The sequence below is a fragment of the Arachis duranensis genome, chromosome 5 (genome assembly GCF_000817695.3).
Source record: "Arachis duranensis cultivar V14167 chromosome 5, aradu.V14167.gnm2.J7QH, whole genome shotgun sequence".
Taxonomy (NCBI): Eukaryota; Viridiplantae; Streptophyta; class Magnoliopsida; order Fabales; family Fabaceae; genus Arachis; species Arachis duranensis.
In genome coordinates this window covers 24,404,074-24,428,140 of record NC_029776.3, presented here as the reverse complement: position 1 = coordinate 24,428,140, position 24,067 = coordinate 24,404,074, and positions in this window count along the sequence as shown.

Here is a 24,067-nt window from a genome sequence, read left to right as displayed (position 1 = left end):
AATTATAATTAAAATAAATTTTTAGGCCTCGATAAAAGATGTAGTAAAAATTAGGAATAAAATGGTAAAAAGTGATAACTAAAATAAATAAATAAATCAATAAAGGATAAAATTGTATTTTAGGTTTCTAGGGTAGAATCGGTATTTAATAAAAATACTATGAATAATTGGGTCATAGAAAAATATTAGGATCAATCCAGTAAAATTTTGATACTAAATAAGGTTAAACGGAAAAATTAGAGCACTTATGGGTAAAATGGTAATTTTGGACATAAAGTAAATATAAAAATGGTTAATTAACTTAATGAAGGGTAAAAAGATATGTTAGGAAGGATATGAAAGTAAAATGGTAAAGTAATAACATTAATAGTGAAAGCATCACTAAAAGCTTAAGAAAAGGGGTAAAAAGAGAAGTTATGTATAAAAGAGTAAATTTGGAATTATATAAAGATATTAGGGTCAAAATGATAAAATGTGACAAGGTTGAGACATTTTAAAAGAAAAGACTAGGCACAAGCTCTTATAAAAGAAGGGTAGAGAAGTCCCTTAGAGATAAAGTTTATTTGAAAAGTGCCACGGAAAAAGAAAACTGTAAACCCACAAGTTTATCTGGAGAAGAGGAGTGTCTGCTCCAACGGAACCAGAAACATCCTAAGAGATTATCTAGGAAAGAGGAGTTTCTGCTCCGACAGAATCAAAATCATGTTAAGATGTGGGGATGCCCACTTTATGTTAAAACCTGTTTCTTCAACTGTTAGTATACTATGGCGTCAAGTTTTGGAATGATTACTAGTTGCTAGAATGCATGTGGCTTTGTCCATTGGGCATGTATGCAAAATGTATACAGTTGGAAAAATCATATTCGAGCTTAGTCCCAGGCAACGTCGGGTTGGGGGAGTCAATCAAGGCGAGAGCTTATGGCCTGCGTAGGACCAGACATGCATCATACTTGGTTGCTACATTTCTTTGTGATTGTGATTTATCTATGTTTCTTATATTTTGTGCTTGCTTACTATTCTGCTATATACTTGTGATTGTACTTGTTTGCGTGACTTACCAACTTAACTGTGCGAACTCTTAGACTTAGGCTGCGGAACCCCTTAGGTTTTCCGTGTAGTACCCTTCTGGAAACCTTAGGTTCTCACCCCTTACTTTCTCCCATTCTGCAGATGGCACTAGTGTGTGATCTTCTTTGATTTTTTCGCATTTGGATAGGCGAGCAGCAACACCATAGGTGTGTCTGATGACTCTTTCCATGCTTCAGCACAATATTTTCTCAGCTACCAGGATATTCATGAGTAGCAGCAATAATAATAGCAGTAGTAGTCTTTGCCATCGCTCTATGTAAACTTTTAGAGGGATAGGTACTTTTATAAATATCTATATAAATAACTTAGAACGGGTCTCAGACTAGAGTAGCTCTTATGAGTCTGGGCCTGTTAATATAAATAATGGAGTCTGTAGATATTTTTATGAATAAGCAACGACGTACCTAGCATGAACTATGATGTACTAAATGAGTCTTCGGACATACATGTATGATATTATTATGTTTTCTGTGTTTTCTATGCTCTATGTAAATATTATCTGTTTAACTATTACCTATTCCGTTATATCTATCTAATACACGATCTCGACTAGCGCTATAAGCTCAAATGTATATATTTAATATACGGTCTAAAGTCTCTAAGAAAAGCTGTGAAATAGCACATGACGGCTAGAATTGGTCATAACATGCTAGAAACTGGGTCGTTACAGTCCAAATCTCTAAGCTAGTTTAAAGAAGTTTAGTGAGAGGTATTCCTAATATTAAGTTTGACAAAGACATCATTTGTGATACTTGTCAAATGGGTAAGCAAACCAAATCCTCTTTTAAATCTAAGGATGATGTCGCTACTAAACACCCTTTAGAACTTTTGCATATTGATCTCTTTGAACCAACTAGAACTCAAAGTCTTAGAGGAAAAAGTTATGATATGGTTATAGTGGATGACTATTCTAGATATGGTTGGGTAATTTTTATTGCTTATAAGAATGATGATTTCAAGATTTTTGAAAATTTAGCAAAAATATTCAAAACAAAAAAGATTTAAAAATTGTTTCTATTAGAAGTGATTATGGAAAAGAATTTGAAAACTATCTTTCTGAATCCTTTTGTGATGAGAATGACATTACACATAACTTCTCTTGTCCAAGAATACTACAACAAAATAGTATAGTAAAAAAAAGGAATAGAAACCTTCAAGAGATGGTTAGAGCTATGTTATGTGAAAATGCATTCCTCGTTTTCTTTAGGCTAAAGTGGTGAATACTACTTACTATATTCTAAACCAAACCATCATTCGTAAGTTTTTAAAGAAAATTATATCTGAGCTATGGAAATGAACTTTTCCAAATCGGAAATACTTTCATATCTTTGGATACAAATATTTTGTTTTAAATACAAAAGAAAATCTAGGTAAGTTTGATCCGAAGTATTATGAAGGCATGTTCTTTGGTTATTCCACTACTAGCAAAATTTATAGAGTTATCTCAAAAACTCCAAAACTATTGAGAAAACCATAAACATCACATTTGTGAATCTAATGTTGTTTCTAGTGTTCAAATAGATGATATCACAGATCCTACTGAAGTTCAAAATAGTCATAGACAAGCCTCTATCCCTGAAACTGCATCAAATTCTACAGATGCAGTTATTGATAAAAATTCTAGAGATAAAATATAATTATCTCCTAATTTTGTAGAAGACAATTCAATTACAAAAACAGAATCTGCAGAACCAGTGCCTGAACCTGATTCGAATGCTTCTAAACCTAGAGAATGGAGATTCATGCAGAATTATCCTAATCAATTCATCATTGGTGACCTCTCACAAGACATTACTACAAGATCATCCGCAAGAAGGCTAGAATTTAGCAACTTTACCCTTATTTATACTATTGAACCTCAAAATATTGAAGAAGCTCTTAGGGATCTATCTTGGGTTAAAGCTATGGAAGAATAGCTAAAATAATTTGAAAAGAACAAGGTCTGGACTTTGGTTCCGGATTCAAATGGCAAGAAAGTTACAGGAAGAAAATGGATTTTTAGAAACAGGTTTGGAGAAGATGGCAAGATTGTGAAAAACAAAGCGAAATTTGTTGCACAAGGATATGATCAAGTGGAAGGAATACACTTTGATAAATCATTTACTCCAATTGCTTTAATGGAAGTGTTCATACCCTGGGTCGAGCTGTCCGAGCCGGGATGTTCAGTAGCAAAGCGACCGACCTCTTTAGGTCAAGCGGACCGACTTCTTCGTAAAGAACTCGGCCAAATCGACAGGAAAGCCCAAAGAAGGGCCCAACTCAAGGAATACGATCCCGATCCAAAGGCAGCCCAAGTCTATAGAGATAAGGGCGGTTCCATGGAAGATAAGCTGACCTCGACAAAAGATAAGATAAGATAAGATAACTAACTTATCTTATCAAAAGAAGGTCATATCTCACCATTATAAATACACTGGAGCACCCAGGTATAACTCATACTCTGATTTTACTCAATACCTGCTTAATACCCTTGCTAACTTAAGCATCGGAGTCCCTTGCAGGTACCCCCCACCCTCTGGGGACGAAGGATCAGCACTACCACCAAGTCCAACAAGTCGGACACAACTGCTCCAACCAGCACAGAAGATCTCGTACGAGATCGACCTCCAATTTCAGGTAACCATCGGAACATTGGCGCCGTTATCGGGGAACCTGGAAGTCATCCCATCACCATGGCGGACGACCATGACAACGACCATGACTCAGATCTAGAGGATAGAACGCCGCACAAAAATGCGGACACTACACCAAAGGATACTCCTCAACTTAACAACAAAAGGATTCTCCAAACGCGGGAGCTATAGAGGCGCTTCAAGATCGATTAAAGCAACTCGAGAAAGAAGCCCAACATCAACGCGAAAAAGAAGAGGATCTACATCGGGAGATAAGGCAACGCCGGAAATTAGAAGATAAGCTTCTAAAACTCGAAGCCGATCTCAAAACCAAAGCTACTCGATCCACTCCAGAGGATAGCTCTCGCAAGGATCAAGATCCATTCACCAGGGAAATCATGAAGACCAAAATCCCAAAGGACTTCAAACTTCTGGATATGACTCTGTACGACGGCACTTCAGACCCCAACCATCACCTTAGCAATTCAGAAGTAGAATGTACCTTACTGACGCCTCGGATGCAATTCGCTGTAAAGCCTTTCCAACAACTCTTACCAAGACAGCCATTAGATGATTCGACAACCTACCTCCAAAGTCCATCTCGAGCTTCGACGACCTGGCCAAAAAGTTCCTGGCCAGATTTTTCATACAAAAAGATAAGGCTAAACACACCCCCAGCCTACTAGGAATCAAGCAAGGAGATCGGGAAAGTCTTCGTAACTACATGGAAAAATTCAACAAAACATGCATGGACATACAAAGTCTACCAACAGAAGCTGCCATTATGGGCCTCATAAATGGCCTATGAGAAGGACCTTTTAGCCAATCTATATCTAAGAAATACCCTGCATCCCTGGACGAAGTACAAGAACGGGCGCAGAAGTACATCAACGTGGAGGAGAATTCACGACTTGGGGAAGCCTCGAGGTTTGGTTCCGCCTACCGAGACAAAGATAAAGAATCCAAGAAAAAGGAAGATCGCTCCGGGGAGAAAATCAAGAAATATCATAACTACACCCCTCTTAGGGTATCATTGGTAGATGTTTACAAAGAAGTCTGCCACACAAAAAAAAAATACCCCCAGCTCGGCCACTCAAAGGCAAAAGAGGAGGAGGAAATCGGAACAAATACTATGAGTATCATCGAGTCCGAGGACATTCCACCAACGAATGCTTCAACTTGAAAAATATCATAGAAAAATTAGTAAGAGAAGGAAAACTAGATCGGTTTTTGGCCAACCGGGATGAAGAGCCAAGAAAAAGAAGAAGGGATGAAGATGTCGGACAGTCTGAGCAATCACCTCGCACACTGGAAAGACATGTCCACATGATACACGGCGGATTTGCGGGAGGAGGAATCTCTAGATCATCCCGCAAGCGACACCTCAAAGAAGTATACCATGTCGAAGGAAAGGAGGAGGCGCCAGACATCCCAGCGATTACGTTTACCAAAGAAGACGCATCCGGAATCATCTCAGGACACGACGACCCTATGGTCATCACTATCATACTGGCAAACGCCAACCTCCACCGTACATTAATTGACCAAGGAAGCTCCGCCAACATCTTATTCAAAACTGCCTTCGACAAGCTCGGCTTAGAAGAAAAAGAGCTAAGAGCATACCCGAACAGCCTGTTCGGACTTGGGGATACCCCAGTACAACCACTGGAATACGTATCGTTACATACAACCTTCGGAAAGGGGAACTAATCCAGAACACTCAAGATAGACTACATTGTGGTCAACGTAAGCTCAGCCTACAATGCCTTAATAGGTCGGACAACGTTAAACCATCTCGGCGCAATAGTTTCAACTCCACATCTATGTATGAAATTCCCAACTGCAGAAGGGATAGCTACAATAAAAGCAGATCAAAGGATGGCGCGTCGCTGTTATAACGAAAGTCTAAACCTCAGAGGCGAAAGAGAAGAGTTCCACACAATCGAACTTGGTGGAGTTCAGAGACAAGAAGAACTCCGACCACAACCCGAAGGTGAAGTAGAGAAAGTTCAGATCGGAGACACCTCGGATAAGACAACTAATATTGACACAATCCTGAAAGGAGACGCAAAGGAATCACTCATACAGTTCCTACAAGATAATGTTGATCTCTTCGCATGGAAAGCCGCCGATATGCCAGGCATAGATTTCGAACTAATGAGCCACAAGTTGGCAGTATATCCGGGATCCCAGCCGGTACAACAAAGACAAAAAAAACTCTGACCAGAACGGTCTCAGGCTGTGGTAGAACAGGTGCAAGCACTGCTAGAGGCAGGATTCATAAGGGAAGTTAAGTACCTACTATGGCTAGCAAACGTCGTCTTGGTGAAAAAGTCAAATGGGAAGTGGCGAATGTGCACCGACTACACCGACCTCAATAAAGCCTGCCCAAAAGATCCTTATCCACTCCCAAGCATCGACGCTCTAGTAGACGCCTCATCGGATATAAGTATCTCTCGTTTATGGATGCATACTCGGGATACAACCAGATCCCAATGTATCCACCGGATTAAGAAAAAACCTCATTTTTAACACCCAAAGCAAACTATTGCTACATCGTAATGCCTTTCGGCCTTAAGAACGCAGAAGCTACTTATCAAAAGGCTAATGAATAAGTTCTTCTCAAACCACATCGGAAAAATCATGGAGGTCTACGTAGATGACATGTTGATAAAGACACAAAGTGAAGAGACATTACTGACCGACTTGGTTCAAGTGTTCGACACCATACGGAAGCATGGCATGCGACTTAACCCGGCCACATGCACCTTCGCAGTGGAAGCAGGTAAGTTCTTGGGCTTTATACTCACACAAAGAGGAATCGAGGCAAATCCAGATAAATGCCAGGCCATACTCAACATGAAGAGCCCAACCTGCATCAAAGAGGTACAACAACTCAATGGGAGATTGACGGCCTTGTCCAGATTCCTAGTAGGGTCAGCAATAAGATCCCTCCCTTTCTACGCTACTTTAAGGAAGGGAACAACTTCGAGTGGACAACGGAATGCGAGCAAGCCTTTCGAGACTTCAAAGAATTCTTGGGACGACCACCTATCCTATCTCGACCACGAGAAGGAGAACCACTCATATTATACCTCGCAGTAGGAAGTCGGGCAATAGCCTCAGCACTAATTAGAGAAGACGAGGGTGGGCAACAACCCGTCTACTTCATTAGTAAAGCACTGCAGGGGTCAGAGCTGAACTACCAGAAAATAGAGAAGTTTTCCTATGCTCTCATACTAACATCCCGACGACTTCGCCCGTACTTCCAAGCTCATACCATTAAGGTTCGGACTAACCAGCCCATAAAGGGGATATTGTAGAAAACAGATCTAGCAAGAAGAATCCTACAATGGGCAATCGAATTGTCCGAGTTCGACCTCCAATACGAGGTGCGAACAGTCATTAAGTCACAATACCTAGCCGACTTCATTGCAGAATTCACAGACACCCCAAAGATCCCATAGAGTGGAATATATACGTGGACGGTTCCTCGAATAAAACCGGAAGCAGTGCAGGTGTGATAATCAAAAGCAACCAAGGAACCCAACTTGAGCTTTCCCTCAAATTCGGATTCCTGGCCTCGAACAACCAGGCAAAATATGAAGCGTTATTAGCTGGTTTGAAGCTGGCTAGGGAGGTTGGAGCTCAGAAACTCAACATCTACAGTGATTCACAAGTCGTTACCTCACAAATAAGAGGGAGCTACCAAGCCAAAGACCCTACCATAAAAAAATATTTGGATAAAACCAAGGAACAGCTCGGACAACTCGGGGAATATAGGATCTACCACATACCCCGCGAGCAAAACGCCCGAGCTGACGCACTCTCAAAACTAGCCAACACCAAACCAAGGGGCAACAATAGAAGCCTCATCCAGGAAATACTGCAGAACCCGTCAATATAGGAAGAAGAAAAATTCCTAGTCATAAAAGGTCGGGATCAAGGATGGATGACCCCCATAATTAACTACCTCAAAACAGAAGCGCTCTCTACAGATGAAAAGGAGGCAAAGAGGTTAAAAAGGGAGGCACAGTACTACACTATACAAAAGAGGGATCTCAGTACCATTGTTAAAATACATACTGACCTCTAATACAAAGGGAGTCTTGGAGGAAGTACACAGCGGCATTTGTGGCAATCATCTCGGAGCACATGCTCTCACCAAAAAGGTACTCCGGGCGGGATTCTATTGGCCAACTCTACGAAAGGAAGCTACAGAATTTGTAAAGACATGTCCACCATGTCAGAAGCATGTCAACTTTCACATCGCCCCGCCGGAAAAGCTCATCAGCGTGACCTCACCCTGGCCATTTGCAAAGCGGGGACTCGATCTTCTCGGACCCTTTCCCGAGGGATCGGGACAAGTCAAATTCCTCATAGTAGGGGTAGACTATTTCACAAAATGGATCGAGGCAGAACCCCTAGCCAACGCCACTGCTCAAAGAAGCCGGAAATTCCTATATAGGAACATTATTACAAGGTTTGGGGTCCCAAACTCCATCACCACAGATAATGGCACCCAATTCACAGATGCAGGCTTCAGAAAACTAGTGGCCGACTTGAATATAAAATACCAGTTCACCTCCGTCGAACACCCCCAAGCCAATGGACAAGCTGAATTAAAACGGAGACTGCAAGAAGCAAAGGGAGCTTGGGCCGAGGAACTTCCACAAGTCCTATGGGCGTATCAAACAACCCCCCATTCTACTACGAACGAATCACCATTTCAATTAGCATACAGAGTGGAGGCAATGATTCCAATAGAAGTCGAGGAAGGGTCTCCCCGAGTAGTCCACTACAATGAACAAACCAACTCTCAACTTCAAAGAGAAGAGCTCGACCTACTTCCAGAAATCCAAGAAAGAGCTCGGATCAGAGAAGAAGCACTAAAGCGGTGAATGGCTTCCAGGTGTAATCAAAAGGTAGTGCCAAGAGGTTTCGCTAAGAACGATCTCATCTTAATCCGAAATGATATTGGAACAACTCGACCCGGAGAAAGAAAGCTGGCAGCCAACTGGAAAGGACCCTATCGAGTCAAAGAAGTACTTGGGAAGGGCTACTACAGACTGTCCGAACTCGAGGGACGAGAACTCCCTAGATCATGGCACGCCTGTAACCTAAGAAGGTGCTATAGCTAGGAAAGGTAAAAGATCTCATCACAAGATGCACTCTTTTTCCTGAAAAGGTTTTTTAATGAGGCATCAAGACTGAGATTTAATCTGACTTAAGGGTACGAAAAACTCCCGCATGTATATATTTGCACTTTCTTTGAATAAAATACGTTTCAGATATTCTAAAAATTCCCAAGACGCATTAATCTGAAGCATTCATCGTCCGATTATAAAGCAACAGATCGATAGAAAGTGAAGAACAGATTCACTGTACGATCTCGATAGGAATGATCGTCCGACAAAGGTGAAAACGCAATTCACCTAAAGGACGATCAAACCAGGACAGAAACCACCATCTACAAATCGGCAAAGATGAACACAGAATAATGCAAGAAGTTATCGAAAGTGATCCCAAAAAGAACCTGACGAGGTCTTATGAATTGCTATATAATAACTTAAAAAGACTGGCCGACACTAAAAAATCGGACGAAGTCAACCCAAGTTATCAGCAAATCCCTGGAAAGAGGTCTGGCCAACCCTATTAAAGAGGAATTGCTATAACTAGACCTAACAAAGGTCCAAGAAAGAGGATTACAAAAATAACTTAGAAGAGATCGACCTAACGAAGTCGGTCCCTACAAAGACAAGTTATAAAAGTAATCCCTGAAAGAGACCTAACAAAGGTCCAAGAAAGAGGATTACAAAAATAACTTAGAAGAGATCGACCTAACGAAGTCGGTCTCCTACAATACAAGTTATAAAAGTAATCTTTGAAAGAGACCTGACAAAAGTCCAAGAAAGAGGATTACAAAAATAACTTAGAAGGGGACCAACACAAAGAAATCGGTTATGGGGTGCTAAAAATACAAGCAAAAGTGAGAAAACCGAGAAACAAGTCGGACCCATATAGTCACGGCCTCAAAGGATCCAAGTTACAAACAATAAGTACAAAAGTAATCCAAAGAGGTCAAGTAGCAAGATTCCAACACTCTCAGAAACCAGAAGAGATACCATGTTAAAGCGCAATAAAAGCATAGTATAATAAAGCTTCAAGAGGCCACCAAAATCTACCTCAGAAAGCTACTTTTGTTTTTCAAAGTAAAAGTTGCCAGGCAGGCAACTAAAAAGCGTCAGCAGTTAAACAAAACAATAAAACAGTTCAAAAGCCCACAAATCAGGCTATTTACACAAATACTTAAAAAGAATATCAGCAAAGATCGGGAGCCTTCCCGGCAGCATCAGTACGGGGAGAAGGAGGGCGAGTCTGAATAGGCACAGCATCTACAGTTCCATCATCCCGGTTCAGAATCTGACAATCCGGATCAGACATAACTAGAGGAATCGAGGAGGTCGACACCTTGATAGAAGGCACTGGGGGAGGTTCAACATCATCATCGGGATCATCTGGGACAATCTTGCCATCCTTTACTACGTTATCAAGACTAACGAGAGTCAAATCGGCATCAGGAGCAACAATCCGGAACTGCTCCATCAGGTTCTCAGAGGCGGCAGTCATGCTGCCCACAAGGTGACCCTGAAGCTTGGCATAATCAACTCGAGCAGTTTCCAAATCATCCCGGAGATGCACCAACTCCCTATAAGCTGAGACATAGCTATCCTTATGCTTCAGTGCCATGTCCTCAGCCAACTTCAAAGAAGTAGCCAAGGCAATAGAGCTGGCCTTCTCACCCTCCAGTTTCTTCTCTACCTTCGCCAACTTCACCTTCAACTCACCCTTCAGACCCTTGAACCGATCAAATTCTGCTTTGGCCTCCTCCATGAAGGATTTTGTGGCATGAATCGGGATCCCCTAAACAGTTTGGAAAATAACCGCACCCATATGTGCCATTTTCACACTACTTTTGGTGATAAAATTCAGATGCTGAAGAAGAGACACATCATCCCTGGAGACCCCACCATAGGAGGCAATTTGCTGGTCAACAAACTCGACAGCATCAAAATCCGGGGCATCCAGGTTAAAGGGCTCGGATGTTTTTTGCTTTTTTAAGGGAGGAGCACCAGAAGCAGCGGCAGAAGTCTGTAGAGGATCGACCAGACGAACCCGAGGAATAGGAATTGCTTTCCTCGGCCTGGGAGAACTCGGCACAGGAGGTTTCACTGGAACCTGAGAAGATCCCTCTCCGGCCACCTTGGCCGAGATGTTTTGAGCAGCAGTTGCCTTCTTTGCCTTTTTGAAGGCCTTCATGGAGTCATTATTTTTTGACATCTCTGCAAATATAGAATCAGCCATAATAAAGGGTTACAATCACAAGAAGAAGAAGCAAAACTAAGAAAACAAATACAGAAACAAGTCAGACAAGTACCCAAAATAGTCCGAACCAAGGACGGGTCATTCAAAAACCTTTTTGTATCAAGATGGGGTTGTTCCCCCCATAAATCCTCAAGAACAACAACAAAAGCACGCTCAACCTCGTCAAACATCTCCCATGTATACCGAGACACTCTCACATTCTTCTGCCACTCTAGAGGGAAAGAAGGCTCATCATTTTCATCAAGAAAAAAGGGGCGGGCCCCCTCGACAGCACGAACTCTAAAGAAGTAATTCTTAAAATCCTTAAAGGACTCGTCATACATGGCGAAAACTTTATGGCCCTGGGCAGACCTGAAAGAAACCCAGGAAGCTTTCTTTTTGGAAGAACCACCAGGCTTGGCAGAAATAAACAGATAAAGGAAAATAGTCTGAGAAGGTGTTACGCCTAACTCTTGGCAAAGTAGCTGAAAGATCTTGACAAAACCCCAGGAATTCGGGTGAAGCTGGGATGGGGCAATGTTACACGACCACAACAGGTCGGTCTTGAAAGAAGTAAAAGGAAAAGTAATGTCCAACTGATTGAAGAAATATTCATAGGCATAGAAGAAGGGACGCTCTCCCTCGATGGAGGTAGGAAAACAAACCCTTTCATCAGAATCAGGAGCGACAAGCTCATAATTCCTCTCCCGAACACTATTACCACAGATCCTATGACGCTTCCTCAGCTATACGCAAAATTCAGCATCCATAACAGAGACACACATCAAGACAAGGGAGTCCAGCCAATCGGACATCCCCTCGGGAACTCTGGAAGACATCTCTACAATGTTATTGCGAGAAGACATGAGGCCAACTAATCCTACAATAAGAAAAGAAGATGGGATTACTAAAAACATCTCAGACGAATGACAAAACAACTCGATTAATACGACACAGGCGAACAAACAGAAAAGGAAAACCCCAAGACTCAAACCAAAGTCCTGGGGCATCCTTTGGAGGCAGTAACAAAGCAAGGTTTTCAGGAAAAATCTACAGCTTGCATCCCAGCATCTCTCAAACAAGAAAAGAAGACTTCAAACAAACAAAGCATTTCGAAAAAGGAAAGTAGAAACACAAAAATCATCAAAGCCACTATCTATCTACAGTCTACCAACAAAGAGCATTGTCAACAACACCAAGCAGAAAATCGTCAAAAACACAACCTTTTGCAGACTCAAGCAAAAACCCTAAAAAGTATCAAGAGGAAGTCAAGAAAATGCACTCCAAGCAAAAAGCAAACTATAGGTATCATTATCTCCCACAAAGGTGCATCAACAAGGATCTTTTGAAATTAAGGAGCAAGAGACAGTTTTTCCAAAAATAACAGCCAGAAGCAACAATAGAACATGCAAACCCCTGGGAAACCGCAAAGAAGAAACACCAAGAATACGCAAAGAAGAAAAAACACATTACATCGACAAGAAAACACAAGATCATAAGAAAGGTTCAAACTTTTTCGACATTCAAGCAAATATCAACAATTTACCAGAGAATTAAAGACAAAGCAAAATGAAAAGAAAATGGAACCAACCTGGAAAAAAGCAGGAAGCTTCAGAAAAGTTGGAGATGGAGAGACGGAATCACCAATCACTGAACGACGCCGCAACGCAAGAAAAGCAAAATGTGGGCGAAAGACAGAGAGCGAGAGAACGAAGGGAGAAGTTACGAAGAGGAGCGAAGAAGGGAAACCGTTTTCTGATCGCAAATTCAAAATAAAAGGCCACAAGGAAAAATAGGGCAATTAATACCAATTAGTGAAGGTATTAAACCCTCGCACGTTCCCAAAAGCGCTGATATAAAAGCATGCGCTTTTTGAGAAAAATGTTCCACATTCAAAAAGCTTCTACAAAGGAATCGACAAAATGCTTGAGTTCGGCTTCACTAGAGAAGGACCGAAGTCAAGGACTCGACCTCAAAAAAGAAGACTGAGCTCAAGCAGGGGCACTGTTAATACCCTGGGTCGAGCTGTCCGAGCCGGGATGTTCAGTAGCAAAGCGACCGACCTCTTTAGGTCAAGCAGACCGACTTCTTCGTAAAGAACTCGGCCAAATTGACAGAAAAGCCCAAAGAAGGGCCCAACTCAAGGAATACGACCCCGATCCAAAGGCAGCCCAAGCCTATAGAGATAAGGGTGGTTCCATGGAAGATAAGCTGATCTCGACAAAAGATAAGATAAGATAAGTTTAACTTATCTTATCCAAAGAAGGTCACATCTCACCATTATAAATACACTGGAGCACCCAGGTATAACTCATACTCTGATTCTACTCAATACCTGCTTAATACCTTTGCTAACTTAAGCATCGGAGTCCCTTGCAGGTACCTCCCACCCTCCGGGGATGAAGGATCAGCACTACCACCAAGTCCAACAAGTCAGACACAACCACTCCAACCAGCACAGAAGATCTCGTACGAGATCGACCTCCAGTTTCAGGTAACCATCGGAATAGGAAGCAATATGGATGCTTCTTGCTTATGTTGTATTTCAAGGATTCAAGCTGTACCATATGGATATTTTGCTAAGTTAATGTCCAGTGAATTTGATAAGAGCATGATGGGAGAATTGACATTCTTTCTTGGGTTACAAATTAAACAAACATCTCAAGGTATCTTTGTACATCAAGAAAAACATGCAAAGAAACTAGTCAAAAAGTTTGGAATGGAAAACTCAAAGCCTATGGGCACTCGTATGCATCCTAACATTAAGATGGAGAAGGATGAACATGGCAAAGATGATGAAACTCGGTGTAGAGGGATGATTAGGTCATTGATGTACTTAACATCATTAAGACCTAACATCATTCAAAGTGTGGGCTTGTATTCAAGATTTTAGTTACAACCAAAGGACTCACACCTTGCTGCTGTGAAAAGGATTATACGTTACGTTTATAGGACAAGAAATTATGGCTTATGGTATCCTAAAACTGATTCTTTTAACCCTATTACTTTTAGTGATGTTGATTTTGTAGGTGATAGGGTGGATAGGAGAAGCATAACTACAATTTGTTGTTTTTTGGGCAAATTCTTCAATGCATGGTGTAGCAAAAAACAAGCAACAATCACTCTTTCTACCACCAAAGCAAAGTATATAGCAGCATCTCTCTGCTGCTCACAGGTCCTATGGTTGAAAACTCAACTAATTGATTATAAAATTAAAGCTGAAAGTATTCCCCTTATGAGTGACAACATGAGTGGCATAAATATTTCAAAAAATCTAGTGTTGCACTTTCATACCAAACACATTGAAGTGAAATATCACTCAATTCGTGAACATGTACAAAAGGAAAATATTGATGTTCAATTTGTTAAATCCGATGATGAATTAGCTGATATTTTCCCTAAACACTTAGCTAAGGATATGTTTTGTAAGTTAAGAATTGTCTTGGGTATTTTAAGTGCTTCTGATTTGTTCTTCTTGTTACACCCTAACTTTTAACACCTCATGATCGTGCTAAAAGTTCGAGCACTACTTACCTCTAACCCTTTTTATTTTATACTATATTTATTTAATATCGAGCCTTTGCGAATACGAACTAGAATTTAATAAAAAAAAACGAAAAGTCTTTACTTTTAACCACTTAACCAAAATGATACATATACCTACCTAATCACATAGCGTTATGTACATAGACATATACCAAAATTTTCAAATGCAAGCCCTATCCCTCTAAAAATCAAAGACAATAAATAGCGAGAGAAAAATCCAAGGCTAAACCAAATACAGAAGATACGGATACATATGTAAATAAAGCTCTGACGTTCAGTTGCAGCTCCATGCCAAGGATTTCTGAACCTGTTGCTGAAAGAAAAATCTGTAGGGGGTGAGAATGTCGTCCTCGGATGTTCTCGGTAGGGTAAATGAATGCCGTAAAAGTAATGAATGGAATGCAAATAACTGATTTTACTCAATAAAACTATTCTTTTATCAAGTCTTTGAAAATACCTTTTAATTTTACTTTAGACAATTAATTACTTTCTTTAAAATTTTTGAACTTAAAACAAAACTCATTTACAACCTTAATTCTTAATCACTTCAATACATAAATTAATAGTACCAGAGATCAAATTGAACATACAAGCAAGGTAGAATAAGACAACCAGTACAATCACAGAGAAAATACAACAAGCAAACATAACCAAACGCAAATGTGCAAACAATATGATGCATGTATGTTCTAAGCAGGCCATGAGCTCATGCGTCGGTTGTCTACCCGCAACCTGATGTTACTCGGGGCGAACCCTGAATATGGTCTCTTTACGGTGTCAGTTAGGCACAATTATCATCATGGGCGAATTTATGTCAGTTAGGATAACTTGGCATCACGGTAGAAACAGGCCATCAATTAGGCGAACATTTCCGCATTAGCAACATCAGGCTATCAGTTAGACGGGCACTTTCGCATTAGCAATTCAGCACAATGACCCATTTAATCAAGCAGTATGCTATCAGTCAGGCGGACACTTCTGCATTAGCGCTTTGGCATAAAGCCCATTCAATCATACACTTTTCATGATTCATTTTTCGTTTCAGTTATCTCTTTCATACATGACTTCTCATTTACTTTCTCTTTATTATGCCTACACATCACCAATTACATACACATCTCCGCATAACCTACATTATTAAACATACATCTACATCACCGCTTAATTACACATACCTCCACATCACCAAAAAATCAATCATACCTCTACATTACCACATATTCATTCATCTATCATAACCTTAAATCGATTAGTTTCTAAGTAGTCAAATTCTTTAACGTTTAATAAAAACTCTTTTTCTTAATAAACCAAACTCAAATTATAACTTAAAACAAGAATTCCTTCTTAATGGGTAAACTTAAAACATAGTACTTTACTTGATAAATTGAAAACCAAATAATATGAGTCTTAAATCAAATTTTCTTTTGAATAATGATTTAAACAAAGCCTCGGAGTTTTATAAAAATTTCTGCAACGTTTCTTCTAAAATTCGGGCTTTGCCATCTTTCAAGGGTTTCAACAAAACCATTTTTAATTCTCAAAAATCCTTCTTGATAATTCAAATAAATCAAATTCAATACTATAAATGCATTTTCAATTTTTAAAGATCACTTTTCAATAAATCAAAATTTTAATACCAAAATCCTTTTCTCAATATGAGTAAATATGCAAACCAAATCTTTTTCTAACATAGAGTCATTTCTCAAAATAAGCTTGTAAATAAGGTTTTCAAAATAAAATCACTTTTTCGTATATTTTTACAAGAACTCAGAGAGAACCTCTCCTTAAAAATGGACTTTATTACCACCCTCACGGACTCCCTCACTTCCATCATTCCTTAACTTATCTCAATCCAAATTAGTACTCAATTCAAAATCAATTAAATTAATTAATAAATCAGTCAAGCCAACAATTTCATCCATCCCACACAATACCACTCCATACATTGTTCTCAATTTATACATCATTTTACCGAAATATACACATAATTTATTCACAGCTACAATTTTAATAATTCTCATCATAACAAGCTAGAAATCAGAATCTTTAGCATTTTCAAACATTCAGGAAACCAAACACATATTCATCAAATTCAATTATTTTTACAATTACAAATTCAACATAAATTTGTCATTCAACTAGTCTAGACAATCATAAATTATTTGTAATTACTTATTAAGCTCTTGAACATTCATGAATTAAAAATTTATAATTTTAAAAATAAATCTTCTACCTCCGTACGAAATCAGAATCAACAAAAATTTTGAAATTTTTTTTTTGACCGAACTGCTGAAAAAAAATGTCAGAAATTATTTGTACCTCCTACAACTTCAATTGACTGAATTCAAGAAAAAGAAAAATTATGTCACCGACCGAACAAAAATATTATTCATATGTAGAGGAAAAAGATATGAATACTTTTATCGAGTTAGATATTTTATTAGAGTTATGTATTTTAAAAAATCGAAGTCGAAAGTTTTGGTGAGAGTCACGGTTTCATGGAAGCTCACATTCTCTCTCTCGGTCTTTCTTTCTTTTTCTTGTCCGTGACAAGAATAAATGAATGGAAAAGAATAAGTGAATGTTATGATTAATTGAGGATTTGTGGTGTAAACCTTATTAGGTGACATGACCAATTAATGAAAGAAAGCATGTGTCATGCTTATACATATACATATATATGCACTAAGCCACGTTTCTTAATCTTCTTTTCCTTTTGTGTATAATTCGGTGGTGATGATGATGAATGATTTAGAAATGGCATTATTATAATGAATGGTTATATATATATATATAGAGAGAGATAGAGATAGAGAGGGGGAGGGAGAGAGAAAAACCACGTTTAACTTTCATTTTTTGTTTCATTTAATGGCTTCGACCTTTATTTTAAACTTTAATAATAATAATAATAATAATAATAATAAATACTTTAAATTAATAGAATAAGTCATAATTAAATTAAACTTTAATAATCATAAAATTTTATTTAATTATTTTAGTAAAATAATTTTTTTAAAAATAAAATCTCAACAAATATAATGACTCATAAATAGTTAATTATTTAATTTTCAAAAATTCAAGATCTTACATCCTATCTCACTTATAAAAATTTTTGTCATCGAAAATTAATATAAGATGGAAGAAATTTAAATTGATGTTACTTTTGAACCAATTAGAGAAAAAGTAAAAGTTTTTTACATATATAATTTTCAAATACCAAAACTCATATGATTTGAATATAAGAGAAAAATGTGATGTAGTCTATGAAATTGAAACTACAAGATAATTTAAAGACTATTTTGTTATGATAGAGTAAAGTCAAGATCATATCAAAGAGTAAAAGATTCATGAAAAGAATTATAAACAACAATAATGAGGAATAATTCAGGAGATTCAAGGAGACATTTACAAATAGGATTAAATAAGGATAAATTCAAACAAAGAAATAGGATTAGAAAGATTAAGCAAATCACTTTCCATGAAAAAAATCTGAATAGAGGACTTCAATGCAATTATAAAAGAACGGACGGTGTACTAAGTCATAGGATTCAAACATGAATTGCGATTCAAGATCGAGTTAGTCGTGAAAATAACCTCTAACGTCCAAAAACCCGTAATTCGCATCACCTATTAATTCTGTTTCGCCTATAACAATACGTTAATATTTTTGTATACACAAATTATCAGTATTAAGTTAGCTAGACCTAATACAATGAGAGATGCAATAGTCGACTAACAGTATTAATTAATAGACAATCATCCATCTGAAACTTAAACTCTTGTAATTAGAACAAGTCCTATTACATGACAAACACTCAGAGTGTGTAGTGAAGCATAGTCAGTCCATTCCCAAGGTTCTAATAGGAACGAACTGCTCAAATACCATAATGTAACATCCTAACTTTTAGCACCTCATGATCGTACTAAAAGTACGAGCGCTACTTACCTCTAACCCTTTTATTTTATACTATCTTTATTTAATATCGAGACTTTGCGAATATGAACTAGAAATTTTAATAAAAAAATGAAAAGTCTTTACTTTTAACCACTTAACCAAAATGATACATATATCTACCTAATCACATAGCGTTATGTACATAGACATATACCAAGATTTTCAAATACAAGCCATATCCCTCTAAAAATCAAAGACAATAAATGGTGAGAGAAAAATCTAAGGCTAAACCAAATACAGAAGATACGGATACATATGTACATAAAAGCTCTAACGTTTAGTTGCGGCTCCGCGCCAAGGATTCCTGAATCTGTTGCTAAAAGGAAAATCTGTAGAGGGGTGAGAATGTCGTCCTCGCATGTTCTCAGTAGGGTAAGTGAATACCGTAAAAGTAATGAACGGAGTGCGAATAATTGACTTTACTGGGTAAAACTATTCTTTTATCAAGCCTTTGAAAATACTTTTTAATTTTACTTTAGACAATTAATTGCTTTCTTTAAAATTTCTGAACTTAAAACAAAACTCATTTACAATATTAATTCTTAATCACTTCAATACATAAATTAATAGTACTAGAAATCTAATTGAACACACAAGCAAGGCAGAATAAGACAACTAGTACAATCACAGAGAAAATACAACAAGCAAAACACAATCAAATACAAATGCACAAATAATTGATGCATGTATGTCCTAAGCATGCCATGAGCTCATGCGTCGGTTGTCTACCCGCAACCCCACGTTACTCGGGGCGAACACCGAATATGGTCTCTTTACCGTGTCAGTTAGGCACAGTTATCATCATGGACGAACATGTCAGTTAGGATATCTTTGCATCACGGTAGAAACAGGCTATCAGTTAGGCGAACATTCCCGCATTAGCAACCTCAAGCTATGAGTTAGGCGGACACTTTCGCATGAGCAATTTAGCACAAAGGCCTATTTAATCAAGCAATATGCTACCAGTCAGGCGGACATTCCCACATTAGCAACGTTAGGCTATCAGTCAGGTGGGCACTTCCGCATTAACACTTTGGCACAAAGCTCATTTAATCATACACTTTTCGTTATTCATTCTCCGTTTCGGTTATCTCTTTCATACATGACTTCTCATTTTCTTTCTCTTTATTATACCTCCACATCATCAATTACATACACACACCTCCGCATAACCTACATTATTAAACATACATCCGCATCACCACTTAATTACACATACCTCCACATCACCAAATAATCAATCACACCTCTGCATCACCACATATTCATTCATCTATCATAACCTTAAATCGATTAGTTTCTAAGTAGTCAAACTCCTTAACGTTTAATAAAAACTCTTTTTCTTAATAAATTGAACTCAAATTATAACTTAAAACAATAATTCCTTCTCAATGGGTTAAACTTAAAAATAGTACTTTACTTGATAAATTGAAAACCAAATAATATGAGTCTTAAATCAAATTCTCTTTTGAATAATGATTTAATCAAAGTCTCGAAGTTTTATAAAAAATTTTGCAGCGTTTCTTCTAAAATTCAGGCTTTGCTACCCTTCAAGGGTTTTAATCAAACCATTTTCAATTCTCAAAAATCCTTCTTAATAATTCAAACAAATCAAATTCAATACTATAAATCCATTTTCAATTCTCAAAGATCATTTTCAATAAATCAAATTTTTAATACAAAAATTCTTTTCTCAATATGAGTAAATATGTAAACCAAATATTTTTTAACATAAAATCACTTCTCAAAATAAGCTTGTAAATCAGATTTCCAAAATAAAATCACTTTTTTCGTATATTTTTACAAGAACTCGGATAAAACATCTTTTTAAAAATGGACTTCACCACCCTCGCAGGCTCCCTTACTTCCATCATTCCTTAACTTATCTCAATCCAAATCAGTACTCAATTCAGAATCAACCAAATTAATTAAAAAGTCAGTCAAGCCAGCAATTTCATCCATCCCACACAATACCACTCCATACACTGTTCTCAATTTATACATCATTTTACCAAAATATACACATAATTTATTCACAGCCACAGTTTCGATAATTCTCATCACAACAAGCTAGAAATCAGAATCTTTAGCATTCTCAAACATTCAGGAAACCAAACACATATTCATCAAATTCAATTATTTTCACAATTACAAATCCGACATAAATTCGTCATTCAACTAGTCTAGACAGTCATAAATTATTTGCAATTACTCATTAAGCTCTTGAGCATTATGAATTAAAAATTTATAATTTTAAAAACAAACCCCCTACCTATGTACGAAATTAGAATCAACAAAAATTTTACCAAAAACTCCAATTGGCCGAACTCAAGGAAAAGATGAGTTATGTCACCATTAGCTTCTATCGAACAAAAATAACGCCAACGTGGAGAGAAAGAAGATACAAACACTTTTATCAGATTAAATATTTTATTAGAGTTATGAATTTCTAGAAATCAAAGTCGGAAACTTTTTATTTTTGTTCTTTTTTTCCAACTCAATTTCTAGCCATCATGTAGTTATTTGGTTCTGTTATGGGACAGTGTTCTAGCATATTAAATTGAAAGTCTAAATTTTCAATTCAACTAAGTGTCAGTTTAGATTGGATTTTAAAAAAAAGTACTTAAATTTTTTTTATCTTTTTTAATAGAAAAAGTTATTTTATATTTGGATAGACTTTTTATAAAGAAATTTCAAATATAAAAAGCACTTTTAATTTTATTTGGATAAAACAAAACGAAAGAACTTTTTTATTTAAATTACATAAAAGGACAAAATGAAAACATAAAATTTATTACTAGCATGTTTCAACTCCTAATACATATTGTCTTTGTATGATATTTGTTGTGTTGCTGAATCAATCCAAATAAATATGCTCACTATTATATATGCAGCATTATGTTCTATAAGGATCAGCAAGAAAGTTTCAGACTTGGTAGAAAATTTTATCAATTCTGCTACTGCCTTATTAAGGGAGAAGCATCATGGAGTTTTGATCACTGAGGTTAAGCTTTGTACAGATCTGTGTAAAATTAACCCAGGAGCTCTTGAACATGTTTGAAAGGTAATTTTACATATTTCTTATACGTTTGTCAATTTTTTAGTTACCCCAGCTTGGCCTCAAAACCCATTATGATATAAATAAAGCAAATTTTTCTACCATAGATTTAGCAGCAAAATATTCTGCGCTGCAATATCAACTTATTTATGTGCATTAGGAGTCATGTTGGTATTTGTGAATTATAATCCATGTGTATTCTTGAACAAGTGGTGGGAAATTTAATGAAGTTATTCTGTAATTGTTTCGCATAATTTGACATTTGTTTTTGCAAACTTTTAAATAGTGTTTGAGCTTTTCTCAAAAGCTATTATTATGTTGTCTTTAAGTTTTTTCAAAGACTAGCTTACAGTTTCTAGTGGCATGTGCAAGTAAAGCTGTTTTCTATAAGTAGTATATGCATGGTTATTTTGTATAATTGGAGTGTACATACTGTGCCTTAATCTATCAGTGGAATTTTTGCCTTGCTTCTTTTCAATATGTGCTGGCATGGTGCACCGAACTGAAATGAGCATTGCACCACATCTTCCGAGGTTCTTGCCTATGTAGAAAACCATTTAGACGACGCAGTCGTAGCATTCTCTTGGTGTTCTTTAGATCAATCCTTTGGTTGGGTTAAGCATATGGGCTCATTAGATGGTTGTGAGATTTAGGATGTTAGAATGCATGGTGTAGGTTTTCTAAGGTAGGTCATTATTTGGCTCCCTCATCCTTAGAATGTTGCTGATCTTGCCCATATTAAGTTCCACAGCCAATTAGATGAATTTAAATATGATGGTGTTGACGATCATGTGATGGATTACAAAATTAGGATATAGCTGGTTAAGAAAAAAAAGAAGGCAGAATTGCCGTTAATCAATTATTTCCCAAGAGAAGCAATGAATTGGGACATACTTAGGAAAGCAATCTGATCATTATGCTCAACCAGGGGTTCTTTTTCCATCCATATTCTTTCTCTCCTATCATGCATGCTAAAGTCTATATGCCTAGTTCTATGATGCTTGAAATCAAAATCTTTTTTCCAACTGGCTTTGCTTGTATGCTAAGATAAATTATAACTGTCTTCATAACATATGAAGCCCTTTTTAGTTTTTGATTCACTTGATCTGTAGGAAAAAGCTTACAGAAAGACCTTGCTCACAGTGGATTAATTGTTGAGCTTTTGACCTTTGCAGTCAATTGCGCTTTAGAATTAGGCTTTGGTGGCGTTTGTTATTTGGTTTTGTTGAGGAAGAAACATGCAAATGTGTTAAGTCCCCTTTACAGTGATTCGATTAATACATTTATATCTGGTCTGACTTGTATTTGCCATTTTAGGTGCTCATCGACCTCCAAAAGTGGGACAGATGTAATTTTGGATCTACTGTCCATTGGATCACCTGCACTGCTGCACAGAGAAGCTTGTCTATAGTTGACATTTTATCTTACAATACAAATGGCAAAGCACCACTTTCACCATTGGAGGACATTTCATCACTTTCACGTTCTTCAAGAGCAAATTCAAATGCTGGAGCTGCTCCTATGATGGATTTATTGGATGGTATTGGTCCCAGCCCGTCCAAAGGTTGTAACTTTGTTTAACATTTCAGCATTCTCTTTATTTGAATTTAGTCAAAGCACTGACTACTCATTTTCTCTTATCTTGAATAGAAAACAATGGAGCAGTTTATCCATCCATAACTGCGTATAAGAGTATTTCTCAAAACAACCAGGAAACCCACAAACAACAAATATCCAGGCTACCTTCACGAATTTGTCCTCTAATGCCTATACAGACTTTGTTTTCCAGGCAGCAGTTCTGAAGGTATGGCAGACAGTATGATGTTGAGCTTTATATGTGTTTTGCTAAATAATTGCTAGAACTAAAGAATTTGCTTTGTATTAGTCTAATTAGTGCCTCTAATTTTCTTATCATTTATCACCTGTTGTATTGCATTTAATCAGCTAGTACTTATATTTATTGTTCTTTTGAATTTCAGTTTCTTCAACTGCACTTAGATCCAGCTAGTAGCAATACTTTGCCTGCTGCTGGAAATGGATCCATAACACACAGTTTGAAAGGTAATTCTTTGTTAGTATTGCTTAATTTTAAATTATGGAAAAGTCTAGGACCAGCAACTTTTGTATTTTTTTGCCAGTACTTAACCATCAAAACAAAAGTGATAGATCTCTTACCATTAGATACCATTAGATGTAATCTCACACCATTAAAAATACTATTGATGGCCAATTAATGGTCTTGGCATGTTGGTGCAAACTGATAGCTTGTTCTTTATTGAATATTCTGTAGTACTTTGCAAGTGATTTCAATAAGAATTAAATTGTATCATCATCATCGTCATTCTTATTTATTTATTTTTTTTGTACAAAGTTAGGAAGGAGACTAGAATTCACAACTTCTAGACGAGTATGAAAATATTATACCATTTGAGTTATAGTTTGT